General features: G+C 40.9%; 1 pseudogene; it reads right to left on the bottom strand.

Annotated features, from left to right (window-relative positions):
* LOC141146803 (carboxypeptidase O-like) overlaps window positions 1-18,771 on the bottom strand; it is a 166,940-nt pseudogene extending 148,169 nt beyond the window's left edge.
* Window positions 18,772-19,544: the final 773 nt, after the last annotated feature.

Here is a 19,544-nt window from a genome sequence, read left to right as displayed (position 1 = left end):
GGAAAAAACGGAAGGTAAGTGAAGGGTTAGTGTGTGGGTGTGGCGCTGTCCTAATTCATAGAATACTTGGTAGATCGTGTGTAGCCAAATCCCATATGTAAAGTCGCATATAAAGTATAGACCAAAATTGCAAACAAAAAATTCAACGAAAATAAAACCAAACATAAAACAGCAAAGTGACCCCCTTTGGAGTGTATAGGTGTAACGTTGTCCTAGTGGAGAAAAAAGTGGAGAAAATGGGAAAAAATGGAAACAATGGAAGAAATCGCATAAAAGGACTGCTGCCTCCACAGATATGATTTCCACCAAGGTGGAAAAAACAGAAGGTAAGTGAAGGGTTAGTGTGTGGGTGTGGCGCTGTCCTAATTCATAGAAATACTTGGTAAATCGTGTGTAGCCAAATCCCATATGCAAAGTTGCATCTAAAGTATAGACCAAATTTGTAAATAAAAAATTCTACGAAAATAAAACCAAACATAAAACAGCAAAGTGACCCCCTTTGGAGTGTGTAGGTGTAACGTTGTCCTAGTTTAAAAAATACTTTATAAGTCGTGTGTAGCCAAATCCCACATGTAAAGTCGCATGTAAATTATAAACAAAATATAAACAAAATCGCATATAGCAAATTTAACGGCTAGGTTGGCCCCCTTTGAATTGGGGGAGGGGGAAGGGGAACAGGGGATGAAATAAAAAAATGACTTTAGCCAAAACTATTCCATCCGCATAAAAACCTCATATAGTGATTGATTTAAAAGTCTTTGACAAACATAACATTGCTGAATAATTACATAGGTTAAATCGTGACTAGTGCTTAGTGCAACTTAAGTGAAAAACTTGACATCTTTGTAAAACAAGGCAGGTATTTGTATTAATCTTGGTGACCAGGTGCTCGTGTTTTGTGATCATGCGGACACTCACCAGCTTCTTTAACCCCTGTGGGGGTAATGCGCAGTCACAGTGTATGCCACTGTGCGGCAATCCACAGGCTGTTTCTGGGTCACGGTGACGTTTTAGGCAGCTTCTTTAACCCCTGCGGGGGTAATGCGCAGTCACAGTGTATGCCACTGTGCGGCAATCCACAGGCTGTTTCTGGGTCACGGTGACGTTTTAGGCATAAGAGAAGAAAGAGGAGATTCCATAGTGTAAAACCATAAAACACTCTTTATTGAATGCAGATGACAGAATGGTACTCACATTTAAGCAGTTTATAATAGGCAACCAAATGTCATCAAAACAGGAGAGCGTCAGATTTAAGTTGGTGATCCTCTGGGAGATGATGCAAAAGCATCAAAATAGGCCACACCCTACGCGTTTCGTCATAGGGACGTCAACTGGAGTGTGATCGCCTGTTTTGATGACATTTGGTTGCCTATTATAAACTGCTTAAATGTGAGTACCATTCTGTCATCTGCATTCAATAAAGAGTGTTTTATGGTTTTACGCTATGGAATCTCCTCTTTCTTCTCTTATGCCTAAAACGTCACCGTGACCCAGAAACAGCCTGTGGATTGCCGCACAGTGGCATACACTGTGACTGCGCATTACCACCGCAGGGGTTAAAGAAGCTGGTGATTGTCCGCATGATCACAAGACACGAGCACCTGGTCACCAAGATTAATACAAATACCTGCCTTGTTTTACAAAGATGTCAAGTTTTTCACTTAAGTTGCACTGAGCACTAGTCACGATTTAACCTATGTAATTACTCAGCAATGTTATGTTTGTCAAAGACTTTTAAATCAATCACTATATGGGGTTTTTATGCGGAGGGAATAGTTTTGGCTAAAGTCATTTTTTGATTTCATCCCCTGTTCCCCTTCCCCCTCCCCCAATTCAAAGGGGGCCAACCTAGCCGTTAAATTTGCTATATGCGATTTTGTTTATATCTTGTTTATAATTTACATGCGACTTTACATGTGGGATTTGGCTACACACGACTTATAAAGTATTTTTTAAACTAGGACAACGTTACACCTACACACTCCAAAGGGGGTCACTTTGCTGTTTTATGTTTGGTTTTATTTTGGTTGAATTTCTTATTTACAATTTTGGTCTATACTTTATATGTGACTTTACATATGGGATTTGGCTACACAAGATTTACCAAGTATTTCTATGAATTAGGACAGCGCCACACCCACACACTAACCCTTCACTTACCTTCTGTTTTTTCCACCTTGGTGGAAATCACATCTGTGGAGGCAGCAGTCCTTTATGCGATTTCTTCCATTGTTTCCATTTTTTTCCATTTTCTCCACTTTTTTCTCCACTAGGACAACGTTACACCTATACACTCCAAAGGGGGTCACTTTGCTGTTTTATGTTTGGCTTTATTTTCGTTGAATTTTTTATTTGCAATTTTGGTCTATACTTTATATGCGACTTTACATATGGGATTTGGCTACACACGATCTACCAAGTATTCTATGAATTAGGACAGCGCCACACCCACAAACTAACCCTTCACAAAACAAGTTTGAGCCAACATCCGTCAGAAAAAATCCATGGATTTTCCTGTCAGAATGTCCGATCAATGTCTGACCCTGTGTACAGGGCATTAGGTGTGTTCCTCTGAATCGGGGTTAATGCATCTAGAAAAAATATGGAGAGAAATAGAGGGCCGACAGCACGGAAAGGATTCTTCAAAGAGGAACAAAAACTGTTTTTTTAGAAAAAAATAATAATTACATTATTATAAATAATTCCACCATATAGAATTTTTTTTCCAAAAAGAGATTCCACCACCACATAGTTATATAGAATGATAACGTTATCAGAACACGGATAGTAACACCAGCCACACATTCATTTAAACCCAATCAACAACTGTTATACTGCTGTTTGCCTGCTTCAGTCTGCAACTATACATGTATTGTTGATGCCAATTCCCAATTGGAGAAATAACATCAGGATAACTCTACATGAAAAATGAACTCCTTCTGAAAGTACTCTTTCCACTTGATTACAAACTGTTTTTTTGGCAAAGTTTATGTACAACTATTATCACTAATTATCATCTTTATTCATACCGTTTCTAATCTCTGGAATATGAGTTTACTTCCTCTGGTTTCATGCTCCCTCTTTTAGTCCTGTGGTTTTCATTTAAAGGCTGTCGGAAAGTGGCATCTATTTTCATTATACAGAAGTTTTCAGCTGCAGATATCCTACTAAGACCTATGATTACCCAAAGTGCTGATCAATCAGCTAATCTTTGAGCTCCAACATACCCAAACTACTAGTGGACATAATTTCTCTCTTATTAGGAATCAACTGCTATAAAGCTGACATCTGTTTGATTGATTTGATTGGGTTTGATCTTGCAGTGCATTATGGGGCGTTTTGTGGGCGCTTGAATTTCCCGCGAACACCCTATAATGTTCGTTCTTCGGCGAACGGGCAAACACCCGATGTTCGAGTCAAACTTATGTTTGACCCCAACATCGAGCTCATCCCTATGTGTGGGTAACTCACAATGAAGTTTTCAAACCACACATGTCAGTGTAATGGATGTGTGTGTATATATATATATATGCAAAAGTTTTAGGCAGGTGTGAAAAAATGCTGTAAATTAAGAATGCTTTCAGAAATAGAAGTGTTTATTTCTATCAATGAACAAAATGGAAAGTAAATGAACAGGGGAGAAACCTAATTAAAACAATATCTGGTTTAACCACCCAGCATTAATTCTTCAATTCTTGTAGGTATACTTGCACTAAATTTTTGAAGGAACTCGGCAGGTAGGTTGTTCCAAACATCTTGAAAAATTAACCATATATCTTGTGTGGGTGTAGGCTGTCTCAAATCCTTGTGTCTCTTCATGTAATTCCAGACAGACTCCATTATGTTAAGATAAGGGCTCTGTGGGGGCCAACCCATCATTTCCATCACTCCTTGTTCTTCTTTACACCAAAGATAGTTCTTAATGACATTTGCATTTACTTTTCATTTTGTTAACTGACAAAAAAAAAATTATTAACACTTCCATTTCTGAAAGCATTTTTAATTTACAGCACACCTGCCTAAAAGTTTTTCACAGTACTGTATATACAGTATATATACATATTTCCTAAAGAGGATTGGTGGGAGTAAAGTATCTTTAATAAAAAGTATTTAAACTCAGAAAATAGTAAAAGAAAAACACAGAATCTCAGAATCGAAAATTACACATTTTTTTTTTTTTAAATAAAAAGTCCTTAAATGATGTGATTAATCTATAAAAAATGAGTTCATATTACATTATAAATGAAAAAAAGTCTAAACCTTGTAGTGTGTATAAATGGCCAGCAGAGGGTAATAGGATCACAGTGTTTGGAAATACGTTGTAGATATAGATACAATGTAACTATTTTTTTTGTTTTTGATAAAGTAACAATTACCAATGTGAAGACTCACAACAGCTAAAGCAATGGTTACAAGTTTGTCAAAAAAGGCAAAACTGGCACTAACCTTTGTAAATAAAATTATTGCTTATTTATAGAAAATTGTATGTCTTATTTCAGCACATACTAATAAGAAATATGTGCAAAAATACCCAAATTAGAAACATATCATACATCTAGGAAATATGAATACAGTTAAAAATCATAGAAACCATCACAAAATAATTTTCTCTCTCTGCTTACCAAGCTACAAGGGGGAACAGATTGATCCAGACTTTAAGGCCCTCAGTTGATTTATGTTATAGATTGAAATGCCGTGGGGCACTATGATCTAGGCGTCCTTCTTCTCTCTTTGTTTTTGTTTTTTTTTGTTTTTTTTTACTTGCTCAGCCAGTTGGTGATGTTTGTGAAACCTGCTCCTGAGTTGCCCTGCCTGCCAACCGCCTCATCTGTGATGTCCGAATGCACTGGAACTCAACCTTGGCCACAATGCAGAGGTTGCACCAGCAGTGGCCATACCATCAATGTGTATCTGTGTGATGGTAGGAGGACAGACTGTGGGAGGTGGGATTCTTTTCACTTTATCAATGGTTCATCATTCAAGAAGCATGCAAAATTGTATTACCTTTTGAAGTGGAAACCAAAATGGTGAGCTACATTAAATCAGATTACAGGCACAATCTCTCTTATGTTCCTCATGGAGTACACACTGCGTTGTGTCACAAATTGTCTCTAGAGACACATCAGTAGGAGGAGGAAGAGGACTTGCTGCTGTCTCAAGGCCAGCTGTATCCTTTGCCTACTGGCTCCATCCCTGTGGGGCAGCAGCAGAAAAGGAATGGGAGAAGGAGGGTTGGGATGCAAGAGGTGAAGAGGAAATAGGGCATGTTTCACCCCTCCGAAACCCTATAAGTTGTACTTTGGTGGGGGTAATATTGTTGAGGAGAATGTTATCCTCAGTGGCACCAAGGGCTTGGGGTCCTTTGCTGCAGGGCTCTTATATTCCCAGTTGTACTGAATGGGGTATGCTGAAGGGCAGGTGCAGACCGGCATGGAGCCCATTCACACTCCTGCAGCAGATGATGCAAGTCTAAAAAAGAGGGTCACACACTACTGGTATCATGCACAAGAAACTTTATTGGAGACTGCTTAGACAGAACATGGCTCTGCCAATGGAGTTCTGTCTGGGCAGCCTCCAATGGAGTTTCTTGTGGATGACACCAGCAATGTACGACCATCCTTTCCAAATGGCATAGAACTGTATTTTTCTAAGAATAATTATAAACAAATGTCCAGAGCACCCCCCTCGCCACACCTTACCTTACATTGTAGTGCACCTCCCTTTTCTTGTCCTGCTGCCAGGAAGAAGCTGGAGGAGTTGCTGGGAAGCCGAAAGTGCAAGATCTGGAGGAGGACCAGAGGAGGGCTGGAGTCAGCTGCTGGAGTCTGCTGAATTCTAAAACCAGGAGAGGCAGAGACGAGAGGATGCTAAGGATGTACAGAGAGGTGTAAGATCTGTAGGAGTAGTTCTGTCCTCCTGTCTGCTGCCAACTGCTGAGACGGGGGCAGGCACAAGCCTCCCCGTGGCTGCATGGAAATGCACAGGATCTGGAAGAAGGGATCTGTCCTCCTCTCTGCTGCTAAAAGGTGGGGATGGAGACATGGGGGGTGCTGCAGCTGCAGGGGAGGCGTGAGGGCCACATGAAGTTACCTGGTGGGCCATATTTGGCCCATGGGCCTTGTGTTTAACACATGTGCTCTAATCCCTGGAAGGAGGATCATTGGATGTAGTGGCTGCCTCAGCACTATTTTTTTTAACACAGTGGCTCAGGCTTGGCTTTAGGCAGCAGTCACTGGCAGCTCTTGAACCACATCATTATTCACTATATAGGGTCTAGTGCTGATGTGGACTTCCCTAGCAGTGAGGACCCCATTCACTATTTGGTGTCCAGACTGAACCACTTGCCAGAGCTTGCATAGTATGGGCTGAAGCTTCTGGCTTGCCCTGCAGCCAGTGTGCTGTTTATGAAGGCCTTCAATGTTTGCAGAGTAAATCTTTCCTTGAGCCTCAAAGTTTTCAGTCTATTCTAGTGCTTCAGCATTCTTATATTTTGGGGACTTTGCCACATGTTTATTGGGGCCTAACCAAGTTGTTACATACTGTTCACCCACCGATCAATATTTGTTGTAATTGGCTCTCAGATAATGCACTCAACTTGTATTGCAAGATAAAACCCACCTTGTCTCTCAGGCTTGCCATACACTGAAAGAAATTCCCTGCTGAACCAGCCAAGTTTTGATTAGTGTATGGCTGTCACTCCTCGACAATAGTTGATCATTTGATCAACCTGTCGAAGGGACTTGGTTGGAAAATGTTTCCAGACCAGCAGCTGCAGTTGCTGATTAGTGTATTCTGACAGAATTAGGTGCAGCTGTCAGAATATAATGTCCAAGCAAGGGGGATTCCTCCATACAAATGAAATGGATGGAGGATTTAGTTTTTTGTTCAGCCTGTATGGCCAGTTTCACTATTTGCTACCTATTCACAGTACTCACATACTGTCCTGTGCTGGACAATTTCTAACAAACACATACCTGAAGTTTATATTAACATTTTGGGAATAATTAGGGATGTGGGGAGGAGTTCAGAATCGTGGAATGTGGGGTTGTAGTTTTAAAATGTTCTTGTGTACTCACAGTAAAGACACTGTAGTGTGATCCTGCAAAAAAAAAAAAAAAAGAAGCTCACAAACTATACTAATAAACTGTTTTGCCACTGGTCAGTTTGTCAGTCCTCCTGTATTTAGACAGATCACAAATCTAATAAAACAATGGTCGCAACTTCCTTTATCCTGGATAGGGAAGATTAATGCAATCAAAATGACTATTCTACCCAAATTGCTTTATCTATTCAGAGTCCTCCCTATTCCAATTCCTTCCTATTTTTTGAGAATAGTACAAAAAAGAGCAACTTCGTTTATATGGGGCTCTTCTAAACCACGTATACCTATACACACACTACATCTTCCCAAAAATAAAGGAGGCCTGGGATACCCTAATTTTACTAACTACTACAGAGCAGCACATTTGGCCAGTCTGTCCAAATACCATGCAAAACAGGAAATCCCATTATGGGTATTTATAGAGGCTTCAGAAAATGACCCTCTATTAATATCAAATTTATTATGGCTTGATCCTAAAGACCGCTTTAAAATTCATAATCCCATAACTAAACACTTCTTATCTCTCTGGGATAAACTAAAAACCAAATATCAGTTACAATCTCCACATAATCCTCTCCTTTCTTTTATCAGAAATCCGGCCTTTTATCCGGCATGGATCTACCCAAATTCTTTTAAAGCTTGGACAACATCAGGCATTCAGACACTAAATGACTTCATAGCATCTAAATCATTCCTTTCATTCCCATCGCTTAGAGAAAAATATGATCTACCAAACTCTGAGATATTTAGATATCTCCAAATCAAAAATTTCTATACACCATTCCTAAAGGGGGATACACCATTATCCCAATTATCCATTTTTGAATCAATCTGTACAAAAGATCCATTTGCTAAAGGTACAATTTCATCACTTTATAATCAATTATATGGAGTAGCAAATCTTAATAGACCCTCTTACGTTCAGAGGTGGGAGGAGGACCTGGGACGAACTTTAGAAGACACGGACTGGTCTAACATATGGCTCACATCTAAGTCATCTTCACCCAACATCTTGGAACTGGAGACAAATTATAAAGTCCTAACTCGCTGGTACCTTGTACCCGCTAGAGTGGCAAAATATTCACCTAATACCTCAACTCTTTGTTTTCGAGGATGCCCAGAAATAGGCACATATTTACACATATGGTGGACGTGCCCAGTAATCCAAACCTTCTGGAAGGAAGTCTTCGTGATTGCATCTAAAATATTTAAAAAAATAATACAACCAGATCCATATTTAACTGTACTTAATCTAAAACCGGAATGGTTAACACTCTCTCAATTCAAACTTATGATCCAACTAATAACGGCTGCAAAACAAACAGTGGCCAAGGCATGGAAATCTCCTACATTGGTACTAGCAGAAACAATTCACAGAATGAATAATACAATGTCCCATGCTAAGATGGTAGCCATCGATCAAAATCAAATTCCAAAATTTGAAAAACTTTGGCATCCTTGGATAAAAAAACAGTTCCTGTCAAATTTCAATGACTCTGTCCTGTTGCCATGGTAACAGATTAAATGACTTACAGAGACACCCATTCTAAGGCTTCAAAGAGAACTAAAAAGAATAATAAACTGACGAGCGGGACAACCTTGTGGACCATACCTCTACCTTTCAACCCTTTTTCTTCTTTCTCTTTCCTTTTCTCCACCTTACGATTAAAGCTCATTATCAGAATTTATTTGACCTATATACACTCTACTTGTAAACAATATGTATAGTAGGTATAAATCATTTAAATACCTACAAAAGTAACTAAGGAAATGATATATATCTTTAATTTAGGTTTACGTGAACCCAATGTTTAATATTTGAAATTTCATGATATTTACCTATATAAACCCTACTGTAAAACAATGAGCTTACTTTATAGATCCTTGTAAACTTACTTTATGTATCTTTATGTATCTTTATAACATTGTATACTCAATAAACTTCTTTTGACAAGGAAAAAAAAAAAAAAAAAAAATCTGTTAAAACTACCTAAAAAGATTTCCTTTACAAGTTGAAATGCATCGGATTGGGGTTCTGCTGCTGTATTTAGGCCAAGCTAACTTTAAATGTAAAAAAATCAATTGCACTTCCAAAATACGTGATGCCAGAATATCATGACACTGACACTATCTGAAAATTTTGACTGCTCCTTAACATTACATACAGACAGATACAACTGCTATTCTAAATATTTTTTTATTTGGACGGTCAGGAATTAGGAGCAATGGGCACTTTTAACTGGGTACAACATGCTGTGCCATTTGCCACTGTCCCTTGCAAACACAGAGCGGGTGGTGGAAGCTATCCATCTACTACTGACTTTGAGTTAAAGTGGTTCTAACCTAAAAAAAATCCTGTACCTTTAAAGCATGCTGTATATAGCACAGTGCTCATGCTATGTAATCTTTCCCTTCCTATCTTGTAAAAAAACCTGGTTTATCCTGCCAGCTCCTGTGTCCCCCTGTCTTTGTTGACCACGGTAATGATGGCTGCTGATCCATAATTACTGTGGTCGGGTTACATGCCTGCTGCTCTGCTCTGACAGGCTCTAACAGTCTCTCTCCTCTCCCCCTCCCTCCCTGTCAGCCGCTCAGTGTGAGAGCGACTCTCCTCCCCACCCCTCCTGCAGCTATTCAGCTGCAATATGCATAAATACATGTACCCCCTTCAGTTTAGGCTGCCATCTTGTATTTAAAATGAAAGAGCTAAATACCTTTTCCCACACCACTGCTGTGCTGTCACGGGATCCCCCTGTGTTGTTTGGCTGACTTCACAGGGGAATCTCGGCCCCTCCCACCTCTCTCCATAGATTAGAAAAGACGAGCGGAGGGGGATCATGTGGCCACACAGTTGCAGTGTTAGAAAAGGTATTTAGCCTTTTCATTTAAAAAAAACACACACTATAGTTCATGGCAGCATAATCCAGAGGGGATACATGTAAAGTCACATAGTGACTTTAATTCCATGCAATGATGCCCCTTCTTCCCTGACAACTTCTTTCCACATCTCTGGTAACTTGTAGTGTACTGACTATGCTGACAGCTCTCCTGCTACTTGTCCTGGATTTAGACATACTTTGTGTTAAAGGAGAACTAGCTTGCAAAAATAAAAAATTGTGATGTCTCTTCTGCAATAAAACAAGTTTTCCTGCTTGTTTTCAATATTCTTTAGTCTTCTTTAGTCTGCACACTGAGCTGTGCATATGCAGCTTAATGGACATTCTTGGTATAGCTCAGTGCTAAAACGAAGGAATGCATGGGAGTAATGCCATTCCCATTTGGCAATTAGGATGGCTGAACCACATGGAAAAAGCCAAGGAAAAGATGTTGGTACTGGCAAGGGAGTGAAGGCAGTCAATATCTGTGGGCTTTAGTCCCAAATTAACATGAATGTCAGCAGGGAAGTTTCTGGGAAGGCCCCATCAAAGTTTTGCCATATGGGCCCATGATCTGTAGTCATGCCCCTGTACGGAATAGTCGTATTATTCTTTTTGTATTGACATAGGTACATAGTTGGCAAGGTTGAATAAAGATAACAGTCCATCCAGCTCAACCTGTATAGGTGTGTGTGTAGAAAAAAATATTTTCCCATATGCCCTTATATTTTTTTCTGCTAAGATGCACGTCCAAGAGTCTTTTTTAAAACTACCATACTTCCTGCCGACAACACCGATTGTGGAAGAGAGTTCCACATCCTTACCGCCCTGACAGTGAAAAAACCCCTACGCAGCTTAAAGGAGTTGTAAAGGCAGAAGGTTTTTATCTTAATGCATTCTATGCATTAGGATTAAAAACCTTGTGTGTGTAGCAGCGCCCCCCCCAGAACCCCCTTAATTACCTACCTGAGCCCCTTCTCTCTCCAGCGATGTCCACAATCCCCTCAGCCATCCAGGACAGTCCTCCTGATTGGCTGAGACAGAGCAGTGGCGCCATTAGCTCCCACAGATGTTAATCAAAGTCAGTCAGCCAATCAGGGGAGAGAGGGGCGGGGCCAGGTCGGGGCTCCGTGTCTGAATGGATACACGGAGCTCTGACTTGGCTTGGGTGCCCCCTGTAGCAAGCTGCTGGCTGAGGGGCACTCAAAGGAGAGAGGGGCTAGGAGCAGCGAAGAGGGACCCAAGAAGAAGAGGATCCAGGCTGCTCTGTGCAAAACAAACTGCACAGAGGAGGTAAGTATGACATTTTTGTTATTAAAAAAAAAACAAACCTTTACAATCACTTTAAAGTTAAACCACTTCTCTGCCAGTCTTGACAGTAAATTAATTGTTTGCTGGTAGGTTACATCTTTCTTCCTATTTGTTTATCATACAGTATACAGCAGGGATGTGCAATTAGCGAACCTCCAGCTGTTGCAGAACTACAAGTCCCATGAGGCACAGCAAGACTCTGACAGCCACAAGCATGACACTAATGCCCTGTACACACGACCGGTTTTGCCGTCGGAATAAACTCTGAAGGTTTTTCTGACGGAGTTCCGACGAAATTCCGCTCAAGCTGTCTTGCATACACATGGATGGTCACACCAAATTCCGACCGTCCAGTATGCGGTGACGTACATCTTGTACGATGGGACTAGAAAAAGGAAGTTCAATAGCCAGTGCGCCACCCTTTGGGCTCCTTCTGCTAATCTTGTGTTTATCTCGTGTTAGTAGAATTTTGGTGAGAGACGATTTGCGCTTTTCAGCTTTCGTGCTTTCAGTCTGTTACTGCTCTTCAGTTTGTGCTTGTGGGTTTGTATCTGCTTTTCGGTGCGTGTAGTCAGTTCGCATCTGTTTTTCAGTGTGTTCTTGTCCGCTCATTTCTGATTTTCAGCTCGCTCTTCACAGGCCTTGCTGTTCTTCAACGCTTTCTGTTCGTTCTGACCAGCCAACCATTTTGAAGCCATGTTGCGGGTACATACTCGACGTAGAGTTCGTGCTGAGTGGGGGCTTGGTGTTGGGGTTCATACTTGGACCTAAGCCCAGTCCATGAACAGGGTGGGGAGGAGTTCATGGACTAAGAATTGCTTACTCCGGCGTGACCAATTCTCTCATATGTCTTTGCTTCGTGAGATCCAGGAGAATAATCCTGATGATTTCAGAAACTTTCTCAGGATGATGGACCCCATTTTTCACAGTCTGTTGGCTTTGCTGACCCCTTATATTAGCAGGCAGGACACCTGCATGCGGCAAGCCATCACTCTGGAGCAGAGGCTAGTCACCACGTTGCAGTACTTGGCGACTGGGAGAAGTCTGCAGGACCTCAAATTCTCGACAGGCATCTACCCCAGGCTCTGGGGATCATTATCCCAGAGACCTGTTCTACCATTATTCAGATCCTGCAGAAGGACTATATTAAGGTAAAATTTCTCCTTTAACATCAACATTATATGTATTTAATGTTTGCTAATGTATTGTACTTCTTTCATCATTCCCTAATTACCATGATTGTAATATGCTGGGAATGTCCCCTTTATCCTCATGCATGCTGAAAGTTTTTAATGCTGCTTTTTTTTTGCCTTCACTAACCTCCCCAGCATGCTATTCTGGGCCCATATACACCTAGCCTAGTCACTTGACAATGTATTTTGTCAGCTCCATTGTACTGCTTTACCCTAAACACACCCTAAAATGTGTACAAATGTTATTGTTGTCCGTAAGTTCAGGCAGAGTGCCAGAGGCTTTTTTTGGGGTCCCAAACTCATTTAGAACCCCCCTAAAATTTCTTTAAATACTCCTTAAAATAAATGTTATACTAATGTTGGCCAAGAAAGTTTTTGTGTAATCTGCTTTCAATGTTATGTGCAAAAGTACTAATTTTTTTATTTCTGGTTTGACTCCACAGTCTCCTTCCATGCCACAGGAATGGCAGACTGTGGCCTCCCATTTTGCTGACCTTTGGGACTTTCCCAACTGTGGAGGGGCTATAGATGGGAAGCACATCCACATCGTGCCACCACCCCATTCGGGGTCTTACTATTACTCTTACTATTACAATTATAAGGGTTTTAATAGTATAGTGTTGATGGTGGTGGTGTCGGCACAATATGAGTTACGTGGACGTGGGGAAGAATGGCCAGATATCAGATGGAGGAGTCTTCACCCAGACCGAGTTCTACCAATGTCTCCAGACTGGTGGCCTGGCATTGCCACCTGCTGCGGACAACTTTGAAGGACTCCCGCTCGTCTTTATTGCTGATGAAGCATTTGTCTGGGCGAACACCTGATGAGGCCATTCCCCCAGAGGACCCTCACCCCAGAGAGGAGAGTTTCTAACTACCGGCTGGTCAGAGCCAGAAGAGTCGTTGAGAATTCCTTCGGGATAATATCCAGCCAGTTCTGCCTGTTTCTGAAAGCAATACATATGGCGGAGTACAAAATTAACCACATCATCTTATCCTGCTGCATATTGCACAATTTTTTAAGGAAAAATGCCCAAAATTATGTTGCCTCGGTTGGGCCTGAGGCCGGACTTCCTGTGAATCCCCTGACGGGCCTGGATACTGGCCGTCCTGGCTTGGCACCCCAAAGTGCCGTGAAGTTTGGCAGAAATATGTAAATTATTTAATGGGTAGGGGGGCCATTGCTATGCCATACAATGTCTAAATAAGTTTTTAATAATAAAAAAAAATCTGAAAAAATCTTGAAATTTCTTTATTGCTTGTGTTTCTTTTTAGCTGTCTCCTAGGTTCTCCTAGTGCACTTGTAGTGCCAAGTGTATTTCCCTTTAGTAAATAAGCCCCATTGTCACTGTAAACACAAAATTACTTACAAAACTGGTATTGAGCATTGAAAGAAGAAGCCACACATTGCTGATTATCAAACTTTTTACTCTGTGCACAATCACATGTGCGTTCGAAAAAATTTTTGGGAAAATATATTTTTTTCTCAAGTTTTTACAATTTTTTGGTTTTTTTTGGTAAAAACAGGCATGTTTCAAAACATAACATACACAACTCTGGAACCTACAAAGTTCAACGTAGAAAAAAATGAAGGCATACATTGATATCTCCTGATGGCAGATAGCACATGTTGACACACCGTGTGCATCTTCAAAATTTGGCTTTTAAAATGTAAAAAAAAAATTTTTGTTTAGTACAACAAATGGTAAAATGGTGGCATTTAGAAGATATTTCGATTCTCCCCAACACGTCAATCATGTTCTTTATTTGTTGTATAACATTGAGTTTATTCCTTATGATGTCAATTACACGATTCCACACCATGATGTCCTGGATTAGACTTTGTGCACTGTCACTTGTGAAATGTTCAGCTTGCTCTTCCACAACCAGCACATCACCTAAACATTTGAGCAAAAACATGTATTATAAATATTCAGGCATACATATATTACCTGAAGCTGGGGTGTCAGACACTCACCTGTTGTGGTGACAAGTTCGCCATCTTCCTCCACCTCTTCTTCCTCCAGATCCTCGGGTGTGGTCTTGTACTGAGTTCCCCTTCTTTGTGAGGTGTGGGGTTCCTGGTGTCCTCTGAGTGGTGTCCTCTGAGTCTATTCTCCCCTATGAGAATGAAACAAAAGGTATACTTAGCACACAGATATTTGAGTCCAGAAATAGCAATATGAAACATTGCTGGTAAGTGGGGAACAATTGTCTGTTTTGGGCAGAGTTCCAAGCTGAAGACTTGATTTCTTATCTTACCAAAGCTGGAATACTTACCTTTTTGTAACAATTTTCACACATGGAGACACCCCAAGTATCCACTGGAGCACCTGTATGGGACACCTTAAAAAGTTTGTTCTTGTGTTTCACACTAGTGCTCCTGAGTCCAGATGTGTAAACAGCTGCTGAGTGTCCTCTCCTTACATTACACTGAATCAAGCTTGCATTTCATTCTAGTTACAAACACATCTAGACAGCAATGTACAAAACTTATTTTTATACAAATAGGCATGACCAAATTTATTTAACCTGTATCTGCCCAAAAATCATATTTAATGAGCGAACAATGTTTCCTATGACCGATTACTGTGCCCAAGAACATGAAAGTCGCCATTTTAAACTGTACAACAGTAAATAAAAGCACACGGAGCAGCATGCAAGTTTAATAATAATGATAGGAACACACGACAAGTACTTACTTTTTAGAAGCACTCTCTTGATTCTTCTATACTGATCCTGCTCCCTCAGTTTCAGGTCTGACCAGCGTTTCCTCAATTGCTCCTTGGATCATCGTACCCCAAAATTTATGTGCAGACTTTTCAAAACTTTAGTTATGATCTTGGCCTTTCTCTCATTTGGGTTTAGGTACGGTCCATGCTTCCCATAATAGTCTTTCCTCCTCAAGATGTCCACCATCTCTATAAAGGCCATATTTGAGGCCTTAAATCTTCTCAGGATGTTTCTGGCTCCGGGCTTTCCTCCTCCTCATTACTGCTATTATCATGCACCTGCTGTGTCTCCGCCATGTCACTTCTACTGCGCGCTGACAGAGAAAGGGCAGGGAATATTCTCGCAAGACTGTCAGGGGCGGGCTATGGAGGGCGGAGTTTCACGCATGCACAGTGTATATCAAGCTAGCATGTGTCATACGTACGATCTGTGTGCGGAGGAAGGAGGAACGGAAGTGGCGAGCGTCCTAAACAAAGGTAACATTTTAACTTGGGCCATCAGTGGCCTATACTGCTTCAAGATTGAGGCCTATAATGGGATAAGATTAGGAGAGTTTAGGCTGAGATTAGTGTTTTTGTTTGGTGTATTGACTTACAGCAAATATGATTCACTTTAAGGACCCAGAATTCATGGACAGGTACAGGGAGATGAGGAATTTGTGGGAGGTGAAACACAGCTTATATTATAATAAACAAGCTAGGAGGTCAATGCTGGAGAAACTTTTGGAATTTGTGAAGATGCAACCATCGTGTTCTTGGAAAGTAAAATTGAGATCTTGAGAAACATGTATAAGAAGGAGCATAATAAGATTCAGAAATCACTCAGATCAGGAGCAGCAGCAGCGCAAATGTATGTACCCAGGCTGTGGTACTTCACAAACTGTGGTTTCTGGACAACCAGACTGAAGTCAGGTAATCACTTTCTACCCTTCCCTGCAGCCTGCCCTCCACCCTTCCCTTAACTCCAGCAGAGGCTGACGAGGAACAACCTGGGTCTTCCATCCTGAAAGAAGTGGATGCGCCCAGCTGGAGTCAGGTATATTATTTTTATACATATTTATTATCCTAATATTAATGATAACTGGATATAATATAACTAGTTATAATATATATAACTAGTTATAATTGATAATTTTTTAATTAATGATTTAAAAAAAAGAGATTTACATATCAATTAACAGTAGTGGCCAAAAATGTTTGGGACAAGAATGAAAAATGCTGGGCTCGGAATGATAGTCTTTTCTATTTTTTAACATTCAATTTGCAAGTCATGAGCTGAAAATTGTGTGTGATTGATGAACCAAAAACCAAATCAAAACTATGTCCCTTTTTTATACACAGGATGAGCTCAGCCAGGAGGAGGGTCTGGAAAGTGGCAGGCAGGAGGAGGCCGTGCCCAGTGTCATCTAGGAGGAGGCCGTGCCCAATGTCAGCCAGAAGGTGGCCGTGCCCAGTGTCAGCCAGGAGGTGGCCGTGCCCAGTGTCAGCCAGGATGTGGGCGGGCCCAGTGTCAGCCAGGAGGTGGGCGGGCGCAGTGGCCTAACCCAATCACAGGTGCCTCCCCTCCGCCTTCCAACAAAAAGGCCCAGGAAGGGAACAATCACGGAGGAGGCAGCACTGGGCCTCATTAGGGAAGCAAGTGATGTCCTCAGGAGCCCCCCCAACGCTGAAGAGGCCTATGGCTGCTATCTAGCCACTAGATTGCAGAATTTGGAGGAGGGCCAACGCTTCCTCTGTGAGGGAATTTTTGCTCAGGTCCTTCAGAAGGGGTTGAGGGCGCAGCTGACTGAGAACAGCCACGTATGTGAGCTCGCCCATCCTCCTCCTCCTCCTCCTGCCACAAGTCCACCACCAGAGCCACAGCCTCCAAGGAAGGCTGCAGGGAAGGCTGCAAGGAAGGCTGCAGGGAAGCTTGGAGGGAAGGCTGCAGTTAAGAGAAGAAAGTCATGGCCTGGGTTCAGTCTGGTCTGACAGAAGATGCAGGCTGGTGTAGTACCACAGCCTGGGGACATATATGTCATCTGCTGCTGGTCCTGATCTTGGGGAGTCCTGGACCACCCTGGAGTCCTGGGCTCCACATTATATGGACGCCTCAAACTAACAATTTTATTTTCCACAGACTTGATGTCTGCCCTGGGGGCCAAAAGGCTTCACAAATTCCAAAAGTTTATCCAGCGTTGCCTTCCTCTTTATTTTGTTACCCAGAATAAATGAGGATTTTATTTTTCACAAATACTTGCCTATGTGTTTTTCTACAAAAAGGACAGTTTGTTTGTGAGTAGGCAGGTACATTTCAAAAATACAAGGTCAAATTAACAAGGGACACCAACACCAACCTCCTTGAGGTTAAAAAATACAAGATAATAATGTTATTGTGGAAACTTGACACACGCAAAAAAAAAAATATGGAGATCACTAGAAAAAAATTTTTCAATAATCCAAAAAAAAGGAGATCTTGATGAAATAAAGAATAAAAAAAAGATGACTATAAAACATAATTCTAAACATTATTCTGGAGATCTGTCTTAAAAAAATAAAAGATTATTCATGAGATCATGAGAAATAATAAAGAAATAAGTTTGTGAGAACTCTGCATGAATATCAGCAGCAAAACAACTTCATTCTTCTAGCATTATAAAGCACAAAAGAATGCACTGCATTAAAAGATCACAGAATTTGCAGCGTGAGGAATGTGCTATCTCCATTACGAACGCGAGTTTTACCAGACCGATCGCTTCCGTCTCGTACTTGCTTCAGAGCATGCATCATTTTTGGTGCGTCGGAACAGCATACAGACGAGTGTTTTTTCCTATAGTAATTTGTTCCATCGGAAAAATATAGAACATGTTCTCTATCTAAGTCCGTCTGAATTTTCAACAGAAAAAGTCCGATGGGGCATACACAAGGTCGGAATATACGATGAAAAGCTCCAATTGGACTCTTTCTGTCGGAAATTCTGCTCGTGTGTACGCGGCATAAGAGGCAGAGGCATGATGGGACTTGTAGTTTTGCAGCAGTTGGAGGTCTGCTAATTGCATATCCCTTGTAAACAGTATAATGTCATTTTTTTAGGGACTGGTACAAAGTATTACTTCTGAAACATACACTGTTTTAATTAGCAGCAAACTTTACTAATTAAGCCAAGGGGAAATGATAAAGAAGCAAATGTTCCAAAAACTGCAAAGCTATCTAATAGCAAGCTAGCTGTAAGTGTTTACCAGTAATCAAAACATAGTTTCTTCTGCTTTTGGTATCATATGGTTTACTTTAGAACAAAACTAAACAAAAGTAGCTTATTCATATTTTTTTATGTTGATTGCTTTTTTAAGCTGTAACATATTACATACAATAATCTTTTTTGTTCTGTAAATATGATAAAAAAATGATTTGTTGCAATACTCACCCATTATATTGCACCTTTAAACATGACCCCCCATATAAAAAGGTTCCCAGCAGGCACACTATCCAGAGAATAAGCTTCATCTTTTTCCAGTAATTGCTGTTGTGTAGTGTTGTGTGATGACAGCTTGTACTAAACCCCTGTTACTTATGTGCATAGATTTGTGACCTGGCTGAACCCTTTCATATAGATTACTTTATCACCCTGCAATGAGGATTGCATAAGGGCAATAAAATTATATATGTTCCACCCAAATATTTACCACTGTTATATATTTCATGCAGATATACAAGCAACCTGGACAACTCTGCTGACACTGCTGCCTCCCAACTGAAACTATTATCAGCATCACGTTTATAGATAGAGTACACAGGCTTTTGAAATGCCTTAATCATTCATTTTCCACATACTTGTCATTAGGGATGAGCCGAACACCCCCCGGTTCGGTTCGCACCAGAACCTGTGAACGGACCGAAAATTCGCACGAACGTTAGAACCCCATTGACGTCTATGGGACTCGAACGTTCAAAATCAAAAGTGCTCATTTTAAAGGCTAATTTGCATGGTATTGTCCTAAAAAGGGTTTGGGGACTTGGGTCCTACCCCAAGGGACTTGTATCGATGCAAAAAAAACTTTTAAAAACAGCCGTTTTTTTGGGAGCAGTGATTTTAATGATGCTTAAAGTAAAAAAAAAAGTGAAATATTCCTTTAAATATCGTACCTAGGGTGTGTCTATATGCCTGTAAAGTGGCGCGTGTTTCCCATGTTTAGAACAGTCCCTGCACAAAATGTAATTTTTAAAGGAAAAAATCTCATTTAAAACTGCTTGCGGGTTTAATGTAATGTCGGGTCCTGGCAATATGGATGAAAATCAGTGAGACAAACGGCATGGGTATCCCCCAGACCATTACCAGGCCCTTTGGGTCTTG

This window comes from Aquarana catesbeiana, linkage group LG06, assembly GCF_042186555.1.
Source record: "Aquarana catesbeiana isolate 2022-GZ linkage group LG06, ASM4218655v1, whole genome shotgun sequence".
Classification (NCBI taxonomy): domain Eukaryota; kingdom Metazoa; phylum Chordata; class Amphibia; order Anura; family Ranidae; genus Aquarana; species Aquarana catesbeiana.
The sequence above is the reverse complement of the archived record's forward strand: the minus strand, read 5'-3'. Positions and strand labels throughout refer to the sequence as shown.